This window comes from Pleurodeles waltl, chromosome 6 (genome assembly GCF_031143425.1).
Source record: "Pleurodeles waltl isolate 20211129_DDA chromosome 6, aPleWal1.hap1.20221129, whole genome shotgun sequence".
Lineage (NCBI taxonomy): Eukaryota > Metazoa > Chordata > Amphibia > Caudata > Salamandridae > Pleurodeles > Pleurodeles waltl.
In genome coordinates, this window is record NC_090445.1 from 1,198,266,764 (window position 1) to 1,198,289,659 (window position 22,896).

A 22,896-nucleotide genomic window follows, 5' to 3' on the forward strand; every position below is an offset into this window, starting at 1 on the left:
TTTTGGGGCTCTGAAATCTTCCTCTATTTCTAGGGAATTGCCCTCCTCTATATTGTCCCCGAAAACCTCCTCTATACTGTCCCTGGTAAGTGGACGGTGTTGCTTGTGAGGTGCTGGCTTGTGTGCTTTGACCCCGAAACCCCCCTCGAAAGGGCGTTTTATGGAATTTGCTGTAATTCCCTCTGCTCTGCGGGGAGTAGAGTGCGCCCATGGCTTTGGCAGTGTCCGTATCTTTTTTGAGTTTCTCAATCGCTGTGTCCACTTCTGGACCGAACAGTTCTTTTTCATTAAAAGGCATATTGAGAACTGCTTGTTGAATCTCTGGTTTAAATCCAGACGTTCGGAGCCATGCATGCCTTCTGATAGTTACAGATGTATTAATTGTCCGTGCAGCTGTATCTGCAGCGTCCATGGAGGAGCGGATCTGGTTGTTGGAAATGGTCTGTCCCTCCTCAACCACTTGTTTTGCCCTATTTTGTAAGTCCTTGGGCAGATGTTCAATGAGATGTTGCATCTCATCCCAGTGGGCTCTGTCATAGCGCGCAAGTAGTGCCTGGGAGTTCGCGATGCGCCACTGGTTTGCAGCTTGTGCTGCGACTCTTACCAGCTGCATCGAACTTGCGGCTTTCTTTATCTGGGGGTGGTGCATCTCCAGATGTGTGTGAATTGGCCCTTTTCCTAGTTGCTCCTACAACGACAGAGTCTGGTGGCAGCTGTGTAGTGATGAAAACCGGGTCTGTAGGAGGCGCCTTATACTTTTTTTCCACCCTTGGTGTGATTGCCCTACTTTTGACCGGCTCCTTAAAGATTTCTTTCGCGTGCCGGAGCATACCAGGGAGCATAGGCAGGCTTTGGTATGAGCTGTGGGTGGAGGAGAGTGTGTTGAATAAAAAATCATCCTCGACCTGTTCTGAGTGGAGGCTTACGTTGTGAAATTGTGCTGCTCTAGCCACCACTTGAGAATACGCGGTGCTGTCTTCTGGTGGAGATGGCTTCGTAGGGTATGCCTCCGGACTGTTATCTGACACTGGGGCGTCGTATAGGTCCCATGCGTCTTGATCTTGGTCACCCTGGCTCATGGTGGTGTGAGCTGGGGAATGTGAAGGAGTTTGTGCTGGTGAGACGTTAATCACAGGTGGAGGAGAGGGTGGTGGGGTAACTCTTTTCACCACTTTTGGTTGTGGTGTCTGTTCAGTCTGGAACTCCAACCTTCTCTTTCTCCTAATGGGGGGAAGGGTGCTTATTTTTCCTGTCCCCTGCTGTATGAAGATACGCTTTTGCGTATGGTCCACATCAGTTGCTTGTAGCTCTTCCTCAAACCTATGCTTTTGCATCTGGGAGGTTAGCGAGTGCTCTTCTGTATAAGAGCCTGAAGCTGGGTCGCTTGCAGTTTGTTTCGGCATCGAAACCCTGTCTGCGTGTTTTTTCGGCTCCGAGGTGACTTTTTTCTTTTTCGGGGCTGAAACCTCTCGGCGTCGATCTTCTTCGGTGCCGCTGTCTCGGCGTCGAGCCGTGTCCACACCGGTATCTCGGTGTCGAGGCTTGTCTCCAGCACTTTCTCGGTCCCGAGAAGGCTGCGTGCTGGTGTCTCGACCGGAGTCGGACGACCTCGGCGCTGTTTGGGCCTTTTTCGGTGCCGACGGTCGGTCACCGAATTTATGGGTGGAGCCATGGCCGGATGGCAGTGGCGTTCCCTGGGCCTTGTAAATGTTTTTCTGTGTTGTTTTCGACGTCTTACTCACGGTTTGTGTATCGTCAAATCCTTCGGAGTCCGATTCTTGGATCGAGAAGGTACCTTCCTCTTTCCTGCTCTTCGAACTCTCGGTGGGCTGTCGGCGCGGACGCCATCTGAAGTCTTCTGGCTCGACGGTCTCGGAGTGTCTTTCGGGACCGGAACGCACGACAGGCCTCACAGGTGTCTTCACTGTGCTCAGGTGACAGGCACAGGTTACAGACCAAGTGTTGGTCTGTATAGGGGTATTTATTGTGGCATTTGGGGCAGAAACGGAACGGGGTCCGTTCCATCGGCGTTCTTCAGCACGCGGTCGGGCCGACCAGGCCCCGACGGGGGATCGAAAAAACTACCCCGAAGGGCACCGGAGCTCTTCGATCTTCGATGCGGTGTGGAATCTAAGTACGCCGATCCCGAACGCAACAATACCGACGAAAATCTTCCGAAATTAGCTAATTTTCCGTTCCGAAACTCGGAGCGACAGGAACACGTCCGAACCCGATGGTGGAAAAAAAACAATCGAAGATGGAGTCGACGCCCATGCGCAATGGAGACAAAAGGAGGAGTCACTCGGTCCCGTGACTCGAAAGACTTCTTCGAAGAAAAACAACTTGTAACACTCCGGCCCAACACCAGATGGCGAGCTATTGCAGAACATGCGTATCTACAGCGACAGATGCCATCGAACAGAAGGATTTCTGAGAGGGCGACTTACGATAAGCTGTAATGGCAGAGAAATCTACCTTAACAGAGGAAAACAGCAGACCTGATTTCACCAGATGGAGCAGGTAAGACGATATGACCTCCTCCTGAGCCAGAATAGGACTATGACCATGCTGTCGGCACCACATGTAGAATCTCTTCCACTTGAACGCATAGGAGCGTCACAGACTGTCTTTTGGACTCTTAAAATGTTCATACATTCCTGCAAGAGCCCTAGATGCCAATACTGCAGGAATTCAGGAGCCATGCTGTCAAGTTCAGAGAGGGAAGGTTGGGATGAAGAATCTTGCTCCCCAACCTGCAAAGGAGATCCTGGCTGCACGGCAGCCTCCTGTGCGTTTGTTCTGACAACTGGAGAAGATCTGTGTACCAGAATAGTCCAGGCCACTGTGGCGCTATGAGTATCATCCTTGTGTTGGACCTGTAGAGCTTGTTGATCACCGCTGGTATCAGGGGAATCAGTGGAAAAGCTTAGAGAAATATCCCTGACAAGTTTATCAACAGGGAATTCCCTCTAGTCCCTGGGCGGTAGAACCTGGACGCAAAGTCTGGGCATTTTTTGTTTACTTTGTCTGCAAACAGATCTAACTGAGGCTGATCCCACTGAAGGAAGACGTCTGCAACAACTTCGTCGTGAAGAACCCAGTCGTGGGCATTGTAAGGAAATGCCTCCTTGGCATGGTTACCCCCTGACTTTTTGCCTTTGCTGATGCTATGTTTTGAATTGAAAGTGTTGCTGGGGCCTGGTTAGCAGACCTCAGCACAGTGTTCTTTCCCTAACCTGTACTTTTGTATCCACAATTGGCACACCCTGGCATCCAGGTAAGTCCCTTGTAACTGGTACCTCTGGTACCAAGGGCCCTGATGCCAGGGAAGGTCTCTAAGGGCTGCAGCATGTCTTATGGCACCCTGGAGACCCCTCACTCAGCACAGACACACTGCTTGCCAGCTTGTGTGTGCTGGTGAGAACAAAACGAGTAAGTCGACATGGCACTCCCCTCAGGGTGCCATGCCAGCCTCTCACTGCCTATGCAGGTATAGATAAGTCACCCCTCTAGCAGGCCTTACAGCCCTAAGGCAGGGTGCACTATACCATAGGTGAGGGCACCAGTGCATGAGCACTGTGCCCCTACAGTGTCTATGCAATACCTTAGACATTGTAAGTGCAGGGTAGCCATAAGAGTATATGGTCTGGGAGTCTGTTTTACACGTACTCCACAGCACCATGATGGCTACACTGAAAACTGGGAAGTTTGGTATCAAACTTCTCAGCACAATAAATGCACACTGATGCCAGTGTACATTTTATTGTAAAATACACCCCAGAGGGCACCTTAGAGGTGCCCCCTGAAACCTTAACCGACTATCTGTGTAGGGTGACTGGTTCCAGCAGCCTCCCACAACCGAGACATGTTGCTGGCCCCATGGGGAGAGTGCCTTTGTCACTGAGGCCAGTAACAAAGCCTGCACTGGGTGGAGATGCTAACACCTCCCCCAGGCAGGAGCTGTAACACCTGGCGGTGAGCCTCAAAGGCTCACCCCCTTTGTTCCAGCACCACAGGGCACTCCAGCTAGTGGAGTTGCCCACCCCCTCTGGCCACGGCCCCACTTTTGGCGGCAAGGCCAGGGGAAATAATGAGAATAACAAGGAGGAGTCACTGGCCAGTCAGGACAGCCCCTAAGGTGTCCTGAGCTGAAGTGACTAACTTTTAGAAATCCTCCATCTTGCAGATGGAGGATTCCCCCAATAGGATTAGGGATGTGACCCCCTCCCCTTGGGAGGAGGCACAAAGAGGGTGTACCCACCCTCAGGGCTAGTAGCCATTGGCTACTAACCCCCCAGACCTAAACACGCCCTTAATTTTAGTATTTAAGGGCTTCCCTGAACCTAAGAATTTAGATTCCTGAAACTACAAGAAGAGGACTGCTGAGCTGAAAGACCCCTGCAGAGGAAGAAAAGACACCAACTGCTTTGGCCCCAGACTTACCGGCCTGTCTCCTGCCTTCCAAAGAAACCTGCTCCAGCGACGCTTTCCAAAGGACCAGCGACCTCTGAATCCTCAGGGGACTGCCCTGCTTCAAGAAAGACCAGAAACTCCAGAGGACAGCGGCACTGCTCCAAAAGAACTGCAACTTTGTTTCAAAGGAGCAGATTTAAAGACCCCTGCAACTCCCCGCAAGAAGCGTGAGACTTTCAACACTGCACCCGGCGACCCCGACTCGACTGGTGGAGAACCAACACCTTAGGGAGGACCCTCCGGCGACTCCGAATCCGTGAGTAACCAAAGTTGTCCCCCCTGAGCCCCACAGCGACGCCTGCAGAGGGAATCCCGAGGCTCCCCCTGACCGCGACTGCCTGAACCTAAAGTCCCGACGGCTGGAAAAGACCCTGCACCCGCAGCCCCCAGCACCTGAAGGAACGGAACTTCTGTGCAGGAGTGACCCACAGGAGGCCCTCTCCCTTGCCCAGGTGGTGGCTACCCCGAGGAGCCCCCCCCTTGCCTGCACCGCTGAAGAGACCCCTTGGTCTCCCATTGAAATCTACAGAGAACCAGACGCTTGTTTGCACACTGCACCCGGCCGCCCCTGCGCTGCTGAGGGTGTACTTTCTGTGTGGACTTGTGTCCCCCCCGGTGCCCTACAAAACCCCCCTGGTCTGCCCTCCGAAGACGCGGGTACTTACCTGCTGGCAGACTGGAACCGGGGCACCCCCTTCTCTCCATTGAAGCCTATGTGTTTTGGGCACCTCTTTGACCTCTGCACCTGACCGGCCCTGAGCTGCTGGTGTGGTAACTTTGGGGTTGCTCTGAACCCCCAACGGTGGGCTACCTTGGACCCAAAACTGAGACCTGTAAGTGATTTACTTACCTGCTAAAAATAACAATACTTTACCTCCCCCAGGAACTGTGAAAATTGCACGGTGTCCACTTTTAAAACAGCTTATTGTGTTTTATGTAAAAAGTATATATGCTACTGTGATTATTCAAAGTTCCTAAAGTACTTACCTGCAATACCTTTCAAATGAGATATTACATGTAGAATTTGAACCTGTGGTTCTTAAAATAAACTAAGAAAAGATATTTTTCTATAACAAAACCTATTGGCCTGGAATTGTCGGAGTGTGTGTTCCTCATTTATTGCCTGTGTGTATGTACAACAAATGCTTAACACTACTCCTTTGATAAGCCTACTGCTCGACCACACTACCACAAAATAGAGCATTAGTATTATCTCTTTTTGCCACTATCTTACCTTTAAGGGCAACCAGTGTTGGATTTATTAAAAAATGCACACAGAGGGCATCTTCGAGATACCCCCTGTATTTTACCCAATTGTTCAGTGCAGGACTGACTGGTCTGTGCCAGCCTGCTGCTGAGAGACGAGTTTCTGACCCCATGCGGTGAGAGCCTTTGTGCTCTCTGAGGACAGAAACAAAGCCTGCTCTGGGTGGAGGTGCTTCACACCTCCCCCCTGCAGGAACTGTAACACCTAGCAGTGAGCTTCAAAGGCTCAAGCTTCGTGTTACAATGCCCCAGGGAACCCAAGCTAGTGGAGATGCCCGCCCCCTGGACCCAGCCCCCACTTTTGGCGGCAAGTCCAGGAGAGATAATGAGAAAAACAAGGAGGAGTCACTGGCCAGTCAGGACAGCCCCTAAGGTGTCCTGAGCTGAGGTGACTGACTTTTAGAAATCCTCCATCTTGTAGAAAGAGGATTCCCCCTATAGGAATAGGGATGTGCCCCACTCCCCTCAGGGAGGAGGCACAAAGAGGGTGTACCCACCCTCAAGGACAGTAGCCATTGGCTACTGCCCTCCCAGACCTAAACACACCCCTAAATTCAGTATTTAGGGGCACCCCAGAACCTAGGAAAGCAGATTCCTACAACCTAAGAAGAAGAGGACTGCTGAGTTGAAAAACCCTGCAGAGAAGACGGAGACACCAACTGCTTTGGCCCCAGCTCTACCGGCCTGTCCCCCCCCCTTCAGAAGGAAACTGCTCCAGCGAAACTTTCCCCAGGACCAGCGACCTCTGAATCCTCAGAGGACTGCCCTGCTCTAAAAGGGCCAAGAAACTCCTGAGAACAGCGGCCCTGTTCACCCAAGACTGCAACTTTGTTTCCAAAGAAGCAACTTAAAGACAACTGCATTTCCCGCCAGAAGCGTGAGACTTGCAACTCTGCACCCGACGCCCCGGCTCGACTTGTGGAGAAACACTTCAGGGAGGACTCCCCGGCGACTCCGAGAGTATATTACATGTAAAATTTGAACCTGTGGTTCTTAAAATAAACTAAGAAAATATATTTTTCTATACAAAAACCTATTGGCCTGGAATTGTCTCTAGAGTGTGTGTTCCTCATTTATTGCCTATGTGTATGTACAACAAATGCTTAACACTACTCCTTTGATAAGCCTACTGCTCGACCACACTACCACAAAATAGAGCATTAGTATCATCTCTTTTTGCCACTATCTTACCTCTAAGGGGAACCCTTGGACTCTGTGCATACTATTCCTTACTTTGAAATAGTGCATACAGAGCCAACTTCCTACATTGGTGGATCAGCGGTGGGGTACAAGACTTTGCATTTGCTGGACTACTCAGCCAATACCTGATCACACGACAAATAACAAAAATTGTCATTAGAAATAGATTTTTGCAATTTGAACTATTTCTCTAAATTCTTAAAAGTCCTGCTAGGGCCTTGTGTTAGTCCCTGTTAGCATTTCTTTTAGAGTTTAAATGTTTGGTGAAAGTTTGAATTAGATTCTAGAACTAGTTTTAGATTCTTAAAAAGTATTCCAACTTTTAGAAACAATGCCTGGTGCAGATGTGAATGTGGAGGAACTCAACCTCACACCTTACCTCCATCTTAAGATGAGGGAGCTAAGGTCACTCTGCAAAATAAAGAAAATCACAATTGGCTTAAGACCCTCCAAACAACAGCTCCAGGAGCTTTTGGCAGAGTTTGAAAAAGCCAACCCCTCTGAGGATGACAACCCAGAGGATGATGTTAGTGACATGGAAGAGAATTCCCACCTTCCAGTCCTAACTAGGGAACCCAGGGACCCTCAATCCCTGATTCCAACTGTGATAGTCAGAGATGCTGCTTCCCTCACAGGAGGGGCCAGCACCTCTGAAATCACTGAGGATAGCCTCAGTGAAGAGGACCTCCTGCTAGTCAGGATGGCCAAAAGATTGGCTTTGGAAAGACAGACCCTAGCCCTAGAAAGGGAAAGACAAGAGATGGGCCTAGGTCCCATCAATGGTGGCAGCAACATAAATAGGGTCAGAGATTCTCCTGACATGTTGAAAATCCCTAAAGGGATTGTAACTAAATATGAAGATGGTGATGACATCACCAAATGGTTCACAGCTTTTGAGAGGGCTTGTGTAACCAGAAAAGTAAGCAGATCTCACTGGGGTGCTCTCCTTTGGGAAATGGTCACTGGAAAGTGTAGGGATAGACTCCTCACACTCTCTGGTAAAGATGCAGAATCCTATGACCTCATGAAGGCTACCCTGATTGAGGGCTTTGGATTCTCCACTGAGGAGTACAGGATTAGGTTCAGGGGGGCTCAAAAATCCTCGAGCCAGTCCTGGGTTGATTTTGTAGACTACTCAGTAAAAACACTGGATGGTTGGGTAACTGGAAATGAAGTGCATGACTATGTTGGGCTTTATAATTGGTTTATGAAATAACACATTTTAAGTAACTGCTTCAATGAAAAGTTGCATCAGTATCTGGTAGACCTAGGTCCAATTTCTCCCCAAGAATTGGGAAAGAAGGCAGACCACTGGGTCAAGACTAGGGTAACCAAAACTTCCACTGGGGGTGACCAAAAGAAAGGGGTTACAAAACCTCCTCTGGAGAAAGTGGGTGTCACTAGAAATAAAGAAAAAGTAATCTGTAGGCCCCCAAAAACCAGACCAGGTGGGTGGGACCCAAGACACAACGCAAAACAAATGTGGATACCAGGGTAAGAACTGGGATGCCACTAAGGCATGGTGCCAAAACTGTAGACAGACAGGGCACCACACCAAGGACACTTCTTGTCCCAAAAACAAACCCCCTAGCAAAATCCCAGGGGTGACCAGTGTAGCCATTGGGGAGGACTCCTCAGATGAGGAGGTCTTCATAGCCTTCAACTGGAAGAAGGGCCCAACAGGTGAGTTGGAGATTCCAGAGGGAAGTAGACACTTCCACCACCTACTGGTGAATGGAATCCCAGCCACTGCCCTGAGAGACACTTGTGCCAGTCACACTATTGTGCATGACAGGCTGGTGTTCTCAAACCAGTACATCCCAGGTGAGATGGCCAGAGTAAGAGTTAGCCCAGACAGGGTCACTGATAGGCCTGTGGCTTTTGTGCCCATAGAAGTGGGTGGGACTTTTAGCTGGAGAAGGGTGGTAGTCAGTACAGACCTCCCCCTTGATTGTCTCCTTGGAAATGACTACCCAGAGGTTAGTCAGAGCCCAAGAGAGGAACTGGTTCAGTGCCAGCCCTCTCCCAAGGATTCTGGAGGTGCTACCTCTGCAGTAAATGCAAGTAGGCCCCAGAAGAAAAATAAAAGAAAACAGTGTAGGAAGGGTGGACAACCTTTAGCCAAGGTTCCAGCAAGCCAAGGAGATTCTGCTCCAGTAGGGGAGAACACCAAAAGTGGCACTGGTAAAGTCCAACCTGACCCACAAGAAGTCCTTGCTAGTCAGGCAACTGTTAAGCCTGTGTGGGTGGCTCCTCAGCTAACAGAAGAAAGTGGAAAAAGGGTGTTTACTACAAGATGTGGTAACCCCCCACTCTAATACAGCAGACAGGCACCCTGAACCCAAAGAAGCCTGTAACTTAGCCCCTTCCCTTGTAGGTGAAGAGCTAAAGGTGTGGTTCTGGGCACTGACAGCTGTCAGTGGCCTCTGCTGGGTGTTAGCCTTTATGGCTGCACTATCCTTGGCATGGTGGTCTGACCCCATGCCAAATAGCAACTTAGGCCCCCTGACCCTGTTGGTCATGGTGGGGTTACTCCAGCTCTGGGTAACCTCTTTGGGTAAGCTAGGGGTGACCCTGGCTAAGATAAGATTAGCAGAGGTGGATACCTCTAACCCCAAAATAGAGAGAATGGGTGGAGACATTAAAGATACAGACAAGAGGCAATTCAGACTAGGTCCTATCACTGTGGAAGTGGGTCAGTTCCCCAGAGGGAATGACCTGAACAGGAGGATGTAAGGCAGAATAGGCCCTGCAACAAACCAGCCTATTTCCTCTACTCTTCCTCGCCTGACAGACTAGGAAGACTCTCCCAGCTTTGGCTGAGTCTCCTGGCCTGTGGGCTGGGGGGGGGGGGGGGGGGGGCTTGTGTAAAGAAATGGCTCCCTGTTGCAGTTACCCCCCCACTTTTTGCCTGATACTGATGCTGACTTGACTGAGAAGTGTGCTGGGCCTCTGCTAACCAGGCCCCAGCACCAGTGTTCTTTCACCTAAAATGTACCATTGTCTCCACAATTGGCACAGCCCTGGCACCCAGGTAAGTCCCTTGTAACTGGTACCCCTGGTACCAAGGGCCCTGATGCCAGGGAAGGTCTCTAAGGGCTGCAGCATGTCTTATGCCACTCTAGGGACCCATCACTCAGCACAGACACACTGCTTGCCAGCTTGTGTGTGCTGGTGGGGAGAAAATGACTAAGTCAACATGGCACTCCCCTCAGGGTGCCATGCCAACCTCACACTGCCTATGGCATAGGTAAGTCACCCCTCTAGCAGGCCTTACAGCCCTAAGGCAGGGTGCACTATACCACAGGTGAGGGCATAGGTGCATGAGCACTATGCCCCTACAGTGTCTAAGCAAAACCTTAGACACTGTAAGTGCAGGGTAGCCATAAGAGTATATGGTCTGGGAGTCTGGTACCAAACTTCCCAGTATTCAGTGTAGCCATTATGGAGCTGTGGAGTTCGTTTTTGACAAACTTCTCAGAATAATAAACCCACACTGATGCCAGTGTTGGATTTATTAAAAAATGCACACAGAGGGCATCTTCGAGCTACCCCCTGTATTTTACCCAATTGTTCAGTGCAGGACTGACTGGTCTGTGCCAGCCTGCTGCTGAGAGACGAGTTTCTGACCCCATGCGGTGAGAGCCTTTGTGCTCTCTGAGGACAGAAACAGCCTGCTCTGGGTGGAGGTGCTTCACACCTCCCCCCTGCAGGAACTGTAACACCTAGCAGTGAGCCTCAGAGGCTCAAGCTTCGTGTTACAATACCCCAGGGAACTCCAGCTAGTGGAGATGCCCGCCCCCTGGACCCAGCCCCCACTTTTGGCGGCAAGTCCAGGAGAGATAATGAGAAAAACAAGGAGGAGTCACTGGTCAGTCAGGACAGCCCCTAAGGTGTCCTGAGCTGAGGTGACTGACTTTTAGAAATCCTCCATCTTGTAGAAAGAGGATTCCCCATATAGGAATAGGGATAGGGATGTGCCCCCCTCCCCTCAGGGAGGAGGCACAAAGAGGGTGTACCCACCCTCAAGGACAGTAGCTATTGGCTACTGCCCTCCCAGACCTAAACACCCCTAAATTCAGTATTTAGGGGCACCCCAGAACCTAGGAAAGCAGATTCCTACAACCTAAGAAGAAGAGGACTGCTGAGCTGAAAAACCCTGCAGAGAAGATGGAGACACCAACTGCTTTGGCCCCAGCTCTACCGGCCTGTCTCCCCCCCTTCAGAAGGAAACTGCTCCAGCGAAACTTTCCCCAGGACCAGCGACCTCTGAATCCTCAGAGGACTGCCCTGCTCTAAAAGGGCCAAGAAACTCCTGAGAACAGCGGCCCTGTTCACCCAAGACTGCAACTTTGTTTCCAAAGAAGCAACTTAAAGACAACTGCATTTCCCGCCAGAAGCGTGAGACTTGCAACTCTGCACCCGACGCCCCGGTTCGACTTGTGGAGAAACAACACTTCAGGGAGGACTCCCCGGCGACTCCGAGACTATTACATGTAAAATTTAAACCTGTGGTTCTTAAAATAAACTAAGAAAATATATTTTTCTATACAAAAACCTATTGGCCTGGAATTGTCTCTAGAGTGTGTGTTCCTCATTTATTGCCTATGTGTATGTATAACAAATGCTTAACACTACTCCTTTGATAAGCCTACTGCTCGACCAGACTACCACAAAATAGAGCATTAGTATTATCTCTTTTTGCCACTATCTTACCTCTAAGGGGAACTCTTGGACTCTGAGCATACTATTCCTTACTTTGAAATAGTGCATACAGAGCCAACTTCCTACAAATAATAACTTGAATTACACATGAGACTCTAAAACTTATCTATAGGAGAAATTAAGCCTTAGGTTGCTTTTTGGAGATGGCATCGTATACGCCAAGCTGTTGCTAAATACTTGCTTACCGAAAGAATTACGTCGGCTGAATTATGCCTTTTTAAAACCCGTAGAGCCAAGGAACAGTTCTTAAATCCCATAGCCCTGCAAGTATTGCTAATCCATTTTGATCGCGGAATCGCATAGGCTGGGCAAAAGAACATAAAATGCTCAATGGTTTAGAAAGTGCTGCCACAAGCAGGGCATATATTGGGAAGATTGATCGGCCCCCACCTATGAGTCAATGACATCAAGGGCAAAGAGCCAAAACTAAACCTTGCATATAAGCTCTTGCCCTGCGAATCCGGTATAATATCAAGATTCAAACTTTGGAGACCATTTAAGGTCAATAAAAGAATTAATTAAGCGACCGTGAGATTTGTAGGTTATATAGTTATCCCTAACATAAGACCAATAAGTTAGCTTTAAAATGTTTTTATGCCGTCTCTCTAGTTTATGGGGATTTTCCCAATAGTCACCCAGACCCAACAGCCATAGCCAATGGGCCACATGAAGAATCCAGGGGAGGGTATTAGCATTTTGACATTTTAATAGGTCGAGTAATGAGGTCTTATATATATCTAGTTCAGCTGTAATCCATAACCTGATCCAATAAAGGAGGGGTCTTAAAATAGCTAGATCTGCTACTCGACTTAACCCCAAATCTAGAAATAATGGAAGCAGGGGTGTGGTGCGTGGACATGCAATTAAAGCCCTTGCAAAATTGTTTTCCCCCACACTGATCTTATTACAGTTAGAGAAACCCCATACTTCCGCTCCGTACAGGGCTGCACCTTGTGCCTTAGCTATATAGATATTTATTGCTGGAGAAACATCTTTTGTAGAGGTGCTTTGATAAAAACACAGTATGGATGAGGCTGTGTGTTGTAGGAGCCCTGCACTTTTTATGATCTGCTCTTCCGATGATAGTTTACTAGTTAGCCTGACTCCCAAGTAGTCTATAGAGCTAACTTCCTTCCAGGGGACTCAGTCAATGTGAATGTGAATTTTTTTACTAGGTCCTTTGGATAGCACCATCAGTTTGGTTTTATTAATATTAACCTCCAACCCATGATCGCTACAGAACAGATTAAACTGGTCAACAAGGATTTGCAACCCCATTGGTGTCTTAAGAGAGGAGGAGCGAATCGTCGGCGAAAAGCAGGATGGGAATTTGTGTATTCAGGGAGTGAGCATCATTCTGGCATATGGACACAGCCTTTACTACATTTATAAATAAGGTAAATAGTAGGGGGGCTAGCACACAAGCTTGGCGAACTCCCTTTCTGATTGGAATCTGTTCTGTCAGTTCGCCTTGTTCACCCCACCTCACTTGGGCATAAGTGTTATCATGTAATCGTTTTAACAGGAGTAGTAGGTCCTCTGGGACTCCCAATCTAACCAGCACTTCCCACAGTTTGGCTCTTGGAACCATATCAAAAGCCGATTGCAGGTCTATAAATACTACATATAGGCACTGCTTGGCAATAAGAACATATTTCCAATACAATATGGCCGATCGAAAGACCTGGTCTACCATGCTAGTTTTAGCACGAAACCCTGCCTGTAATTGGGAAAGGATTTGGTGCTCCTCAACCCAACTGGTTAGCCTCTGCAAAATTTGTTTGGCGAAAATCTTTTGTAAGTTGTCTATAAGGCTAATTAGCCTGTAATTGGCTGGAAGGTTAGCATTTCCCTTTTTATAAATGGGTATAATTTCTGGCCCCTTCCATGTACCTGGAATTTGTCCCCCTGCAGCTATGCTATTTGAAATGGCATTAATATACCAGGACCAGATATTTGGTTCCAATCTATAAAGATCTCCAGGAAGTTTGTCCGGTCCAGGTGCTTTGCCAGGTTTCAGGCTATTTATAGCCTCAAGGGTTTCTTCTACTTTGAAGATAAGGTAACCCTCAGGGACACACTGGGCCCCCGTTTGGAGGGCCGTGCTGAGGTTCGAATCCAACAGCTTTGGTGGGGAATGGAACACATTAGTGTCCATTGAGCCCTCTGGTAGGGCATAAAGGGTGGTAAAATGCTCTACCCAGCTTTCTGGTTGTATATGGTTGCTGGGACAACTCCTACCTCCATTTTCTCTTTTAGACAGAAGTTCCCAGAAACGCTGGTTATTCTTCTCTCTAGAGGCATTTAATAATTCCTGCCACAAGGAATCCTCCCACCGCTTTTTTGCATTGGACAACGTTTCTTTGTATAGAGACCTCGCTTGTTTAATTTCCCCCTGGGAGCCAGACATTACTGCTGCTCTTAACCCAGACTTAGCCTTTGAGCACCCCTCATCGAACCATCCCTAACATACCCCTTTCCCTTCACGTGGCTTTGACCGCCTTGCTTTGTAAAAGAACCCCGTAGCTGAATAGCCATGCTGTCATGTATTTTAAGAATTGGAATATTCCCCACAGCCTGGTCTTCGTACTCAGCCAGACTATTTAAAAAGATTAGGTATATTGCTCTAATATGGTGAGGGTTGGACATCACTTTTGGCCAAGTAATCTTAGTAAATTTATTGTTCCAGCATGGAGGCGGGATTATTGTAACATGGTTATTAAGTGTTCTCCTGAACATTTCCCCAGAGAGGGTAAGAAGCAGGGGGAAATGGTAGCTATCGCATCTCACTTCTACTTTCATGTCTACCAAGTGGGGCCACAACCTGACATCGACCAAAAAGTAATCAATAGTGCTTATAGACATGCCCCTTCTGAACGTTGGTGCGATGTTCATTTCAGATGGAGTTCTACCATTACAGGCCCTAAGGCCGTGTTTTAAACATAATGTGGCTAATTGCATGGCCACCCAAGATTTATTGCAAGGCCGAGTAGTGGATAATTGTGGGATCCCCCACAGTTCATCCTCTTCATCAGTTAAACCACTTGTGAGGGTGCAAGGTTTAAAAGGTACAATTAAAATCTCTAGCTACAATTAAGATAGTCGAGGGATGGAGGCTTTCTACAAATTCGGACAAAATAGCCAAGGTGTGGGACTCAGAGCTAAATGAGACCGATCGTATGTAGGCATTAACAATAACAATTGATAAACTTCTTTTGAACTTGATGCACATGGCTTTTAAATCTACAGAATCAATTTCCAGAAGCTTATAGTCACACTGCAGATTCTTGTTAAATAATAACAGCCCACCTTTCGCCCGGCCCATCCCCTTCTCTGGAGGTATAGCAGGTGCACTAAATGAGAGAAATCCATCTATATTGGTAGCGTCCTCTGCCCATGTTTCCTGAAACAGACATATCTATTTTTTTTTAATAAAAGAGGCCTATTCTCTATCCTCTAGTTTCTTTGCCAGGCCAGCAATGTTCCATGACATGAGATCTAACGTACATTTGTCTTGGTTTATCACCATGGTTGTGCATCCAGCATCCACCGGGCTCAAGTCATTACTACAGATGTCTAATGATGGTACTTTATCATCCCCCGTTGGATGTAGGACCTTGGAGCGGGCCGTCACATGAGTCACTGATTCAGTAGTCAGTCATACAGGATTAGGCAGCGACCCAAGATAAGCAGCTACCTTTCGTACAACACCTCCACAGGAATTAAACCATCTAGTCCATCCGGTCCCATGGCTAGTCCAGAATTATGTGGGTATAACATGAGTCTTATTTCCCCCCCTAGTTGTTACACTATTCAAATGGGTGCGAGAATCAAAATCCATTAATTGAGTCACCATGGTCTTATCTTCAAAATAGATAGTTTTTATATCAAAATTGGTCCCTGGGATACTGCTTCTCTTGGCCGATATTATATCAGAGCGAATAACAAAGACAACTTTGTTGGGAGCATATCCAATGTATGACTTCGTTAATCAAAAAGGGTTGGATCTCAGCTGACCCTGGCAATAGTTTTGGAACATTGGTCAAATAGATTTTATTTGTTCCTTGACTTGTGAGCAGGTCCCGTTCTTTAATAACTGTACTCTCAATATTGTTACAGGAGGGAGTAATTTTGTTATAGGGGATTTTGTGTGGCCTGTTAGAGGATTGTGTAAAACTGGCCTCTTGGTCAGTTTCCGGGAGGTCAGGTCCGCTGGTCCTACCTCTAGCTCTATCACTAGTTAAATTACTCACCCAGTTACCTTGACGATCTCCGTGTCTGGGTGCATTTGCAGACCTCCTTCTGGGCCTCGGGTTGTCTTTGTTGGAATCACAGCGGTAATCTTCCCTCCCTTGTGGAGTTGTCCCCCCTCTAATGGGGAGACAAGAATTATCCCTTGACTCAGCCCCCTTTGTTGGGGCAGATGATGAAAAAACTTCTTTCCCCCTGGCCTCCCCACAAACCTTACAAATCCCTTCACAAGCAGTTATTTCCGTTCTGGTGCGCACAGTTGCTCTTCATAAGATCTATTAATACTAGAACCAATCCCTTGACTTAATCGACTCTCTGGAGAACTGTAGCCAGGTTATCTCTACTAGCTGCAGATTCGTTGCCTTCCGGCTCGGACTGGGAGATCAGTGGGTTAACACTAGGGTTGGATATTCCAACTACTGACTTGGACACACTTGTGGGCGAATCCTCTATTACTAACAATGGTTCAAAGCGATTAGTACAAAAAAAGCTTGGGACCACCGTAATCACCGGGGTCAGCGGAAGGAGAGTTGGTGTGTGTGTGTGTGTGTGTGTGTGTGTGTGTGTGTGTGTGTGTGTGTGTGTGTGTGTGTGTGGTACATGTGGGAGACCCCCCTGGGATACTGGAGGACTCACTAAGCTATAAGTGAGTTTTGGGGTGGAGCCCCTACAGTTGTGTGGGCCCCCATCAACCTCTGTTGCAGCATCTACAGAATTCCTTGTCCCCTTCATTTTAAATATCTCCGGGATTTTCCTATCCTTAGGGGGTCTTTCTTTAAATTATTTACCCCTATAGTTGTTTGTGTACCTAACAGACTCAACTTCTTTGACTAAGAGGTCTATTTCATGCAGTGGGTTAGACCTATTGGGTGGGCCCAAATTCAAAGGTCTACTTGGGCGTTTTTTTGCCATTTTTGTACCCTTGGTTTGCACTGGTAAATCTATAGCCTTCCTTTTCCCCATGTTAAGAAAATGCACGTGAAATAGATATACACAAAATACAAGGGGGAAAAAAGTAAAAATAGCTCCCTTACTTGTGTGTTGAATGTCCTGCCACTGGAGTATCTGGCCCGGCCTGCCAAGCCTCTTCCGGGGAATAGCAGCGTCCCACTCGTCGGCTGAATGCTTGTTTAAAACTTGTTTTAAAACAGCCCTCTGGGTAATAACCTCCGGATACCAGTAGGAAAACATGTGGGAGAGGCCTACTATTGTTGCAATGCAGATGAAAGGTGGGGCCCAGCCCAGCCCAGCCTCCTCCGGTCTCAGGACGGGCCTGCCCATGGCCCGGGCTTTGCCTGGGCACGCCCGTGTGCGTCCCGCGAGGCGGGAGCGCTATCCAAGATTTAAAGGGCTCCTGCCCCTTGTTTCAGTGCCGCCTCCTCCTCCTCAGCCCCCAGGTGCCGATGACCACGCGTCCCGCGAGGCGGGAGTGCTATCCAAGATTTAAAAGGCTCCTGCCCCTTGTTTCAGTGCCGCCTCCTCCTCAGCCCCCAGGTGCCGATGACCGCGCGTCCGAATGTGTCTTATGGGCTGCGGCTAAAATGACCGAGTCTGGTGGAGGATCAGCCCTGAGAAATAAAGGATCCTGATCTGGGGCATTGTACTTCTTCAGGATCCTAGCTGGTGCTGAACGCAGGCTTGCTGGTGTCAGAAACATTTCCATCGTTGGCTGGAGGAGACCAGGCACCAGTGGTAACAACTTCCTGGAAGCTGTTCTGTGCTGCAAGGTTTCAAAAATCACTGATGAGGAAGTTGATGGTTCTGGAACATCAATGTTAAGTTTCTGTGCATCTCTGAGCAGCACCTCATTGAAGGTCGTTATGTCATCCACTGGGGAAACTCTAGCTGGTGGAGAGTCTGTCAGAGTCGGAGAGTACACCCTGATGGAAAACCTCAATGATGTGGACCACGAAGGAGTCCTCCGCTGATGGCATGACCTCGACCTAGATCTCCATAGGAAGTGTGACCTGCTCCGAGATCTTGTAGGAGTGCGTCGAGGCCTAGGGTTAGCCTGGTGACATGTAGAGCGAGCCCGCTCTGTATGCGCAGTTGGTGAAAGTGTCCTCAGCAATGATGCGGACTGTGAGTACATGTGGGAGTACTGCAAGTCTGGAGAAGCCAGTGTCTTGTGAAGGCTCTCCAACCATCTGGGAGATAGATTTATTGGCGAGATGTGCCCTGGTGATGAGGCCCTTGACTGTCCGGATGAACCACTCCTAATAGAGACCAGTGGACTTCGTGGAGTGAGATCCTTGTCAGCTGGTGGTTGTGCTGATGCTCCCCTCCTTGAGAGACAGATGACAGCTGTCTCGACATCGAAGGAGGCCTCGAATGTGATATGGGATGTTCCGGTTTCTACGTTGAGCGCCTCGCCGGCGACTGATGGTCCTTTCCATGGGTTATGACTCGACGTCGTATGCTTCGACGTCAAGCAATGGGCTGCTGACGATGGAAGCCTCTGCTCCACATGATGCGGCGACCTCGCCTTACTTGCCGTCGAGGGTTAAAGCGTCTTAGACGGCATATGAGCACACCTGTGCTGGCTCGACGACGATCGGTGGGTTGCCGTCAACGGAGATCTATCCCAATGAGGGAGGCGAGTCTTCGACACCGTATCCTTCGACGTCATTCGAGTCACCGTCAATAAGGCCCGGTGATGCGACGACTGAGGGGATGACTTAGACAGGGAGCAGGCAGGTATTTTCTTACCAGCTGACGTCAATCTAGCTTGTCGTGCATGAGAGTGGCCTGTAGAAATCCTGGGAAGAGAAGAGGATTATGTTTTCTCTCTCATGAAGCCCATGAAGTTGAATCTTTTCTCGGTCTTTCAGAGTCCTCTTAGACAGGTTTTTACAATGTCTGCAGGTGTCAGGGCAGTGACTCTGAGGCGCAAACACTATGCAAACAGAGTGAGGATCCGACTGGGCCTTCTTCCCACAGGAAGGGCACTTCACAAAAAGAGAAGGCATTTTCCAGACAGAAAAAGATCCCTTCACTCAGGAAATCAATGAAGACGTCGAGTGAAGTGGAAAGACAAGGTTTTTAGTATATTTTTCTGTGAAAAAAATAAAAAATTAGAGCTCAATGCTCCAGGATCCTCTCAGAAGAAGCTGGAAAAAAAGAACTGACCTAACTGTGAACCAACTGTCACCTCGCCTTCACCCCTGAGGCATGGTGGGATACTGGAGGTTCTCAGGGTCTTAAAGGCACGGTGCCAAATATTTTGGATCTGCTGTGTTAACTTGCATGCAGCCTATTGGCTAATAATGCTCTGTTATTTTCAATGTAGTTTTTCTCTTTTCAGATGTGTTGCTTGTATTTTTCTGTGTCTTCCAATTGGGCTTCAGAAAGTTTTTTTGATTCTAATGGAGAGTGTTTATGTATTTCAAAAAAAAAAATCCATAAAAATAAAGCATTTTTGCCTGTTTAGCAACAGACTGCATTGCTATTATGCACATGTATACATGATTCTGGTATTGAAGTTATCTACTAGAAATGTTATTTTTTCATATATATTTCGTACTTCTACATGTGTGTTTCTTACATATGCTCCGGGCTCCCCGCACGGGGCGGGAATATTCAATGTTTATGACTATTGATGAGGATCCCTTGGAAGAGAAGCAGGATAACCATCCCCAGTAAATTGTAGAAAAGGCTCTTAAATGGTAAACGCTTGTATTTCGCTGACTCTCCGAGCAGATGTTAAAGCAAAGAGGAGCACTACTTTCCATGTGAGGTATTTGATGTCTGATTTATGGATGGGTTGAAATGGTTCCTTCATCAGCTGGCCCAAGACTGTATTTAGTTAAGAAGCTGGAGGCGGACCTTTAACTGGAGGAACCGACCGAAAAAGACCCTTTATAAATTGTTTTATAAGTCTATGAGATCAGAGGGATGGTTCTTTAGATATTCTTCTGTATCTAGAAATGACTGTCAAGTGAACCTTGGTGGACGCATGGGCAAGACATGAGTGTGCTAGATGAAGTAGGTAAGGTAAGATTTGCTCCGGAGTGGAAGAAAGACACCACAAGCAGAAGCGTTTTCACTTTAGTTGGTATGTCTTACTTGTGCTATCTGCACGCGCTTTAGCCAGAATGGTCTTGCAGTTGTTAGGAGTATCTAAGGGGCCAAACCCATTGAATTTAGGAGCAATGCAAATAAGTTGAGGCTTGGGATCCGGGTGTCCCACCTGGCCCTGATTGATGGTTAATAGCTCTGAAATCGGTGTTCTCCTGATGGACAGGACGACAGCAACAGTAGCTCCGTGTACCACGGTTGACGTGGCCAGGCTGGAGCAATTAGGATTATTTTACAAGGCTCCGATTTGATTTTGCTGATCACTCGTGGGAGTAGAGGTATCGAGGGAAAGCGTAAGCATAAATCCCTGACCATGCTATCAAAAAGGCATTTCCCCACAATCCTAGTTGGTGATGCCAGCTTGCATAAATTCAGCATCTTGTGTGTGGTGGAATTAGGAATTCTGAGACAGGGTGATGCCCACTCTCCAAAGGAAGTGGTCCTCTTTTTTTTTTTGGGGGGGGGGGGGGGGGGGGGGGGGGGGGGGGGGATAATGACACCTAGGGTAAGCAGTCCACTGGCTACTACCCTTCACTCTGCTTCCTCCCTAAATTGATTATTTATGCGACTCCCTGACACCAGGACCTCAGATCTTCGCTTGACACAAAACAAGGCATGGACAAGAAGCCTGCTGAACCAGAGAACCACGGCGCAGGAAGGACCTGGCTTCAACCCTGCTAGCTTGCCTGTTGCACTCGACCCTCTAGGAGCAATTGACCTGTCCTGCTGCTACAGCCTCCAAGAAACAAGGAGATCTGTGAGTGCTTCTCAAATCACCAAGAACAACTTCCTTGGAGCAGAGGAGCTGCTTCCCTGCATCTGAAGGAAAACCAAGAAAGTACTGTGAAGACAGGGACCACCAAAAACCCGAACCTGGACATAACCACTGCTCCTGAGCTGCCTAGCCCAAGCTGAAGTGGGCCAACTGTCACTGTAGTTTCCAGGCCCCCCAGAGACAGCCCACCTTGAGTTCACCAACTGGACTTCCTGAAGGAGTCTGCAGCCTCTTTCTGCAGGGCCCTAAACCCCCACCCCCCTCCAATTCACTGCAACCACCTTCAGTGACGGAGACCGACACAACCACTACACCTCTGCACCCGGCCCAAGAAAAGGGCCACTGATTGCTTGACTGATATCTGTAGTAAAACTCTTGCTGCCCTGGATTGATTTTAAGGAATTTTGCCATTTTCTCAGTCATCGTACGATGACGAAGGGTCACCCCTGGGAGGAACTGCGATATTTGATACAGGAGTCATCCTGGAAGTCTCAGGAGGAGTGACGTGCCTCGGTGTTTTGAAGGTGGGACAGGAGCAGTGGACCGTTCCGCTGAGGATTCCTGAAACCTTTTATTTAGTCCTTCAACATCCCTGAAGGTCTTGGAATAGATACCTAGGTACTTGCACCATACCCTCTTGAGAAGGCAGGTCACCACATTTCTCAAAATTGTCCCCCGTAATGTCTGGGTTTTTCCACATATCCTGCCTGCTGTGGGTTGTTGTGTTCCTCATATTAGTGCTCTTCCTCTTTATATTTTACTTGGATGTCAAACAGACTGCGGGCTGTCCCGAAAGGGCCATCATCAGACACTGTCCAGAAGATGACAGGAAAAACCTTGCTTGGTGACATGCTCAGGCCAGAGGGATGTTTTGGGGATTTTCAGTGTCATCAACAACGTTGTCAAACCAGTGACTGCTGATTCCAACTGTCGGGATCTCCTCATAACTTTGAGTCTATAATTTAATTTTCAACAGTGAGGTAGTCACTGATGGTACCACCAACAGCTGTTGTGGTGTTGTCAACAGGGCCTTCTCCAACACTATTACCTTAGTGAATGAACCGACATCAATGAGGAAATGGAAGGCAAAGTCAATGTTAGGACCATCAATGTCACTGCGGTAACTCAACTGTGGTGTTCAACAGTAAAAGTGGTCGTCGTTGAGTTTCAAACCGGTGTTATGGTTTGTGGTCGACAGTTCTGAGAAGGATTTTGGAGGATCAGCTCCATGTTTTACAGATGGAGTGCTGGGCTCGGATCTGGCAGTTTAAGGATACTTCTTTCTTTTTTTGAACTGTCCTTAGCAGACCCACTGGGCATTTTATTAAGGGCCGAGCTGGATTGCTCGGTCACCCCCTGATCATGGGATCCTTCTGAGATGTTGAAGAGGTGCCAATGTCTTCCTCAGAACTAAGATATTTGACTTGGCTGAAGCCAAAGTGAAAGCCTTCAAATCCATTCTTCAAGGATTTAGTGGAAAAGGTTAATAGACTTTGCAGTCTTAAGCTGTGCTGAGAGTAGAGGCAGTACAGACAGTCCTTGTGGAGGTCTTCAGCATGAAGTTGTTCTTCCCATATGTACTGCTCGGCCTGACATGGCAGTAGGAATAAGCAAGCTTTCCAATACTGGCTATGAAGAGAAACTAAGAAGAGCTCAGGGAGACTCCCTTTACATGACATGCAATAGAAAATCTGAGGGACTCTGCCTCTGTTTGGGAGTGATCTAGAGGGTGCTGTCACCTGTTTGGTTCATTTTAAAGGACCTGGATAAGCTATTAAACTGACTGTTCATTTCCATTGTGGTCTATTGTAATGTCAAGGATTGCTTTGTTATAATACCATGGGACTCCCACTTCGACGATAGGGAATTATTCAAGCATGCGAGCCCATGAAAGATTTGATACTGGAGAATTAAAAACTTCCACAGCCCTGTAGTATAACAGGTGTTTAGTCTAATCATTTTCATATTTGAGCACTCTGAAATGTGATTAGTGTATTCTTTGTCTATTTTCATACGACAAACTACCCAGTTTTTAAGAAATGCTAATAAAATATTGCAAAAAAGGCTCAATATTTGACCAGTAATGAATGGTTTACAGTTTGATTTTGAAAATAGATAAAATAACTCAT

The 22,896-nt window shown here is 47.9% G+C and overlaps 1 protein-coding gene across 2 annotated transcripts in view; it reads right to left on the reverse strand.

Moving 5' to 3' along the window:
• The window catches only part of HELLS (helicase, lymphoid specific), a 549,822-nt gene that overhangs the window by 200,832 nt on the left and 326,094 nt on the right, over positions 1-22,896 (reverse strand). The gene's annotated exons all lie outside the window — the stretch shown is intronic.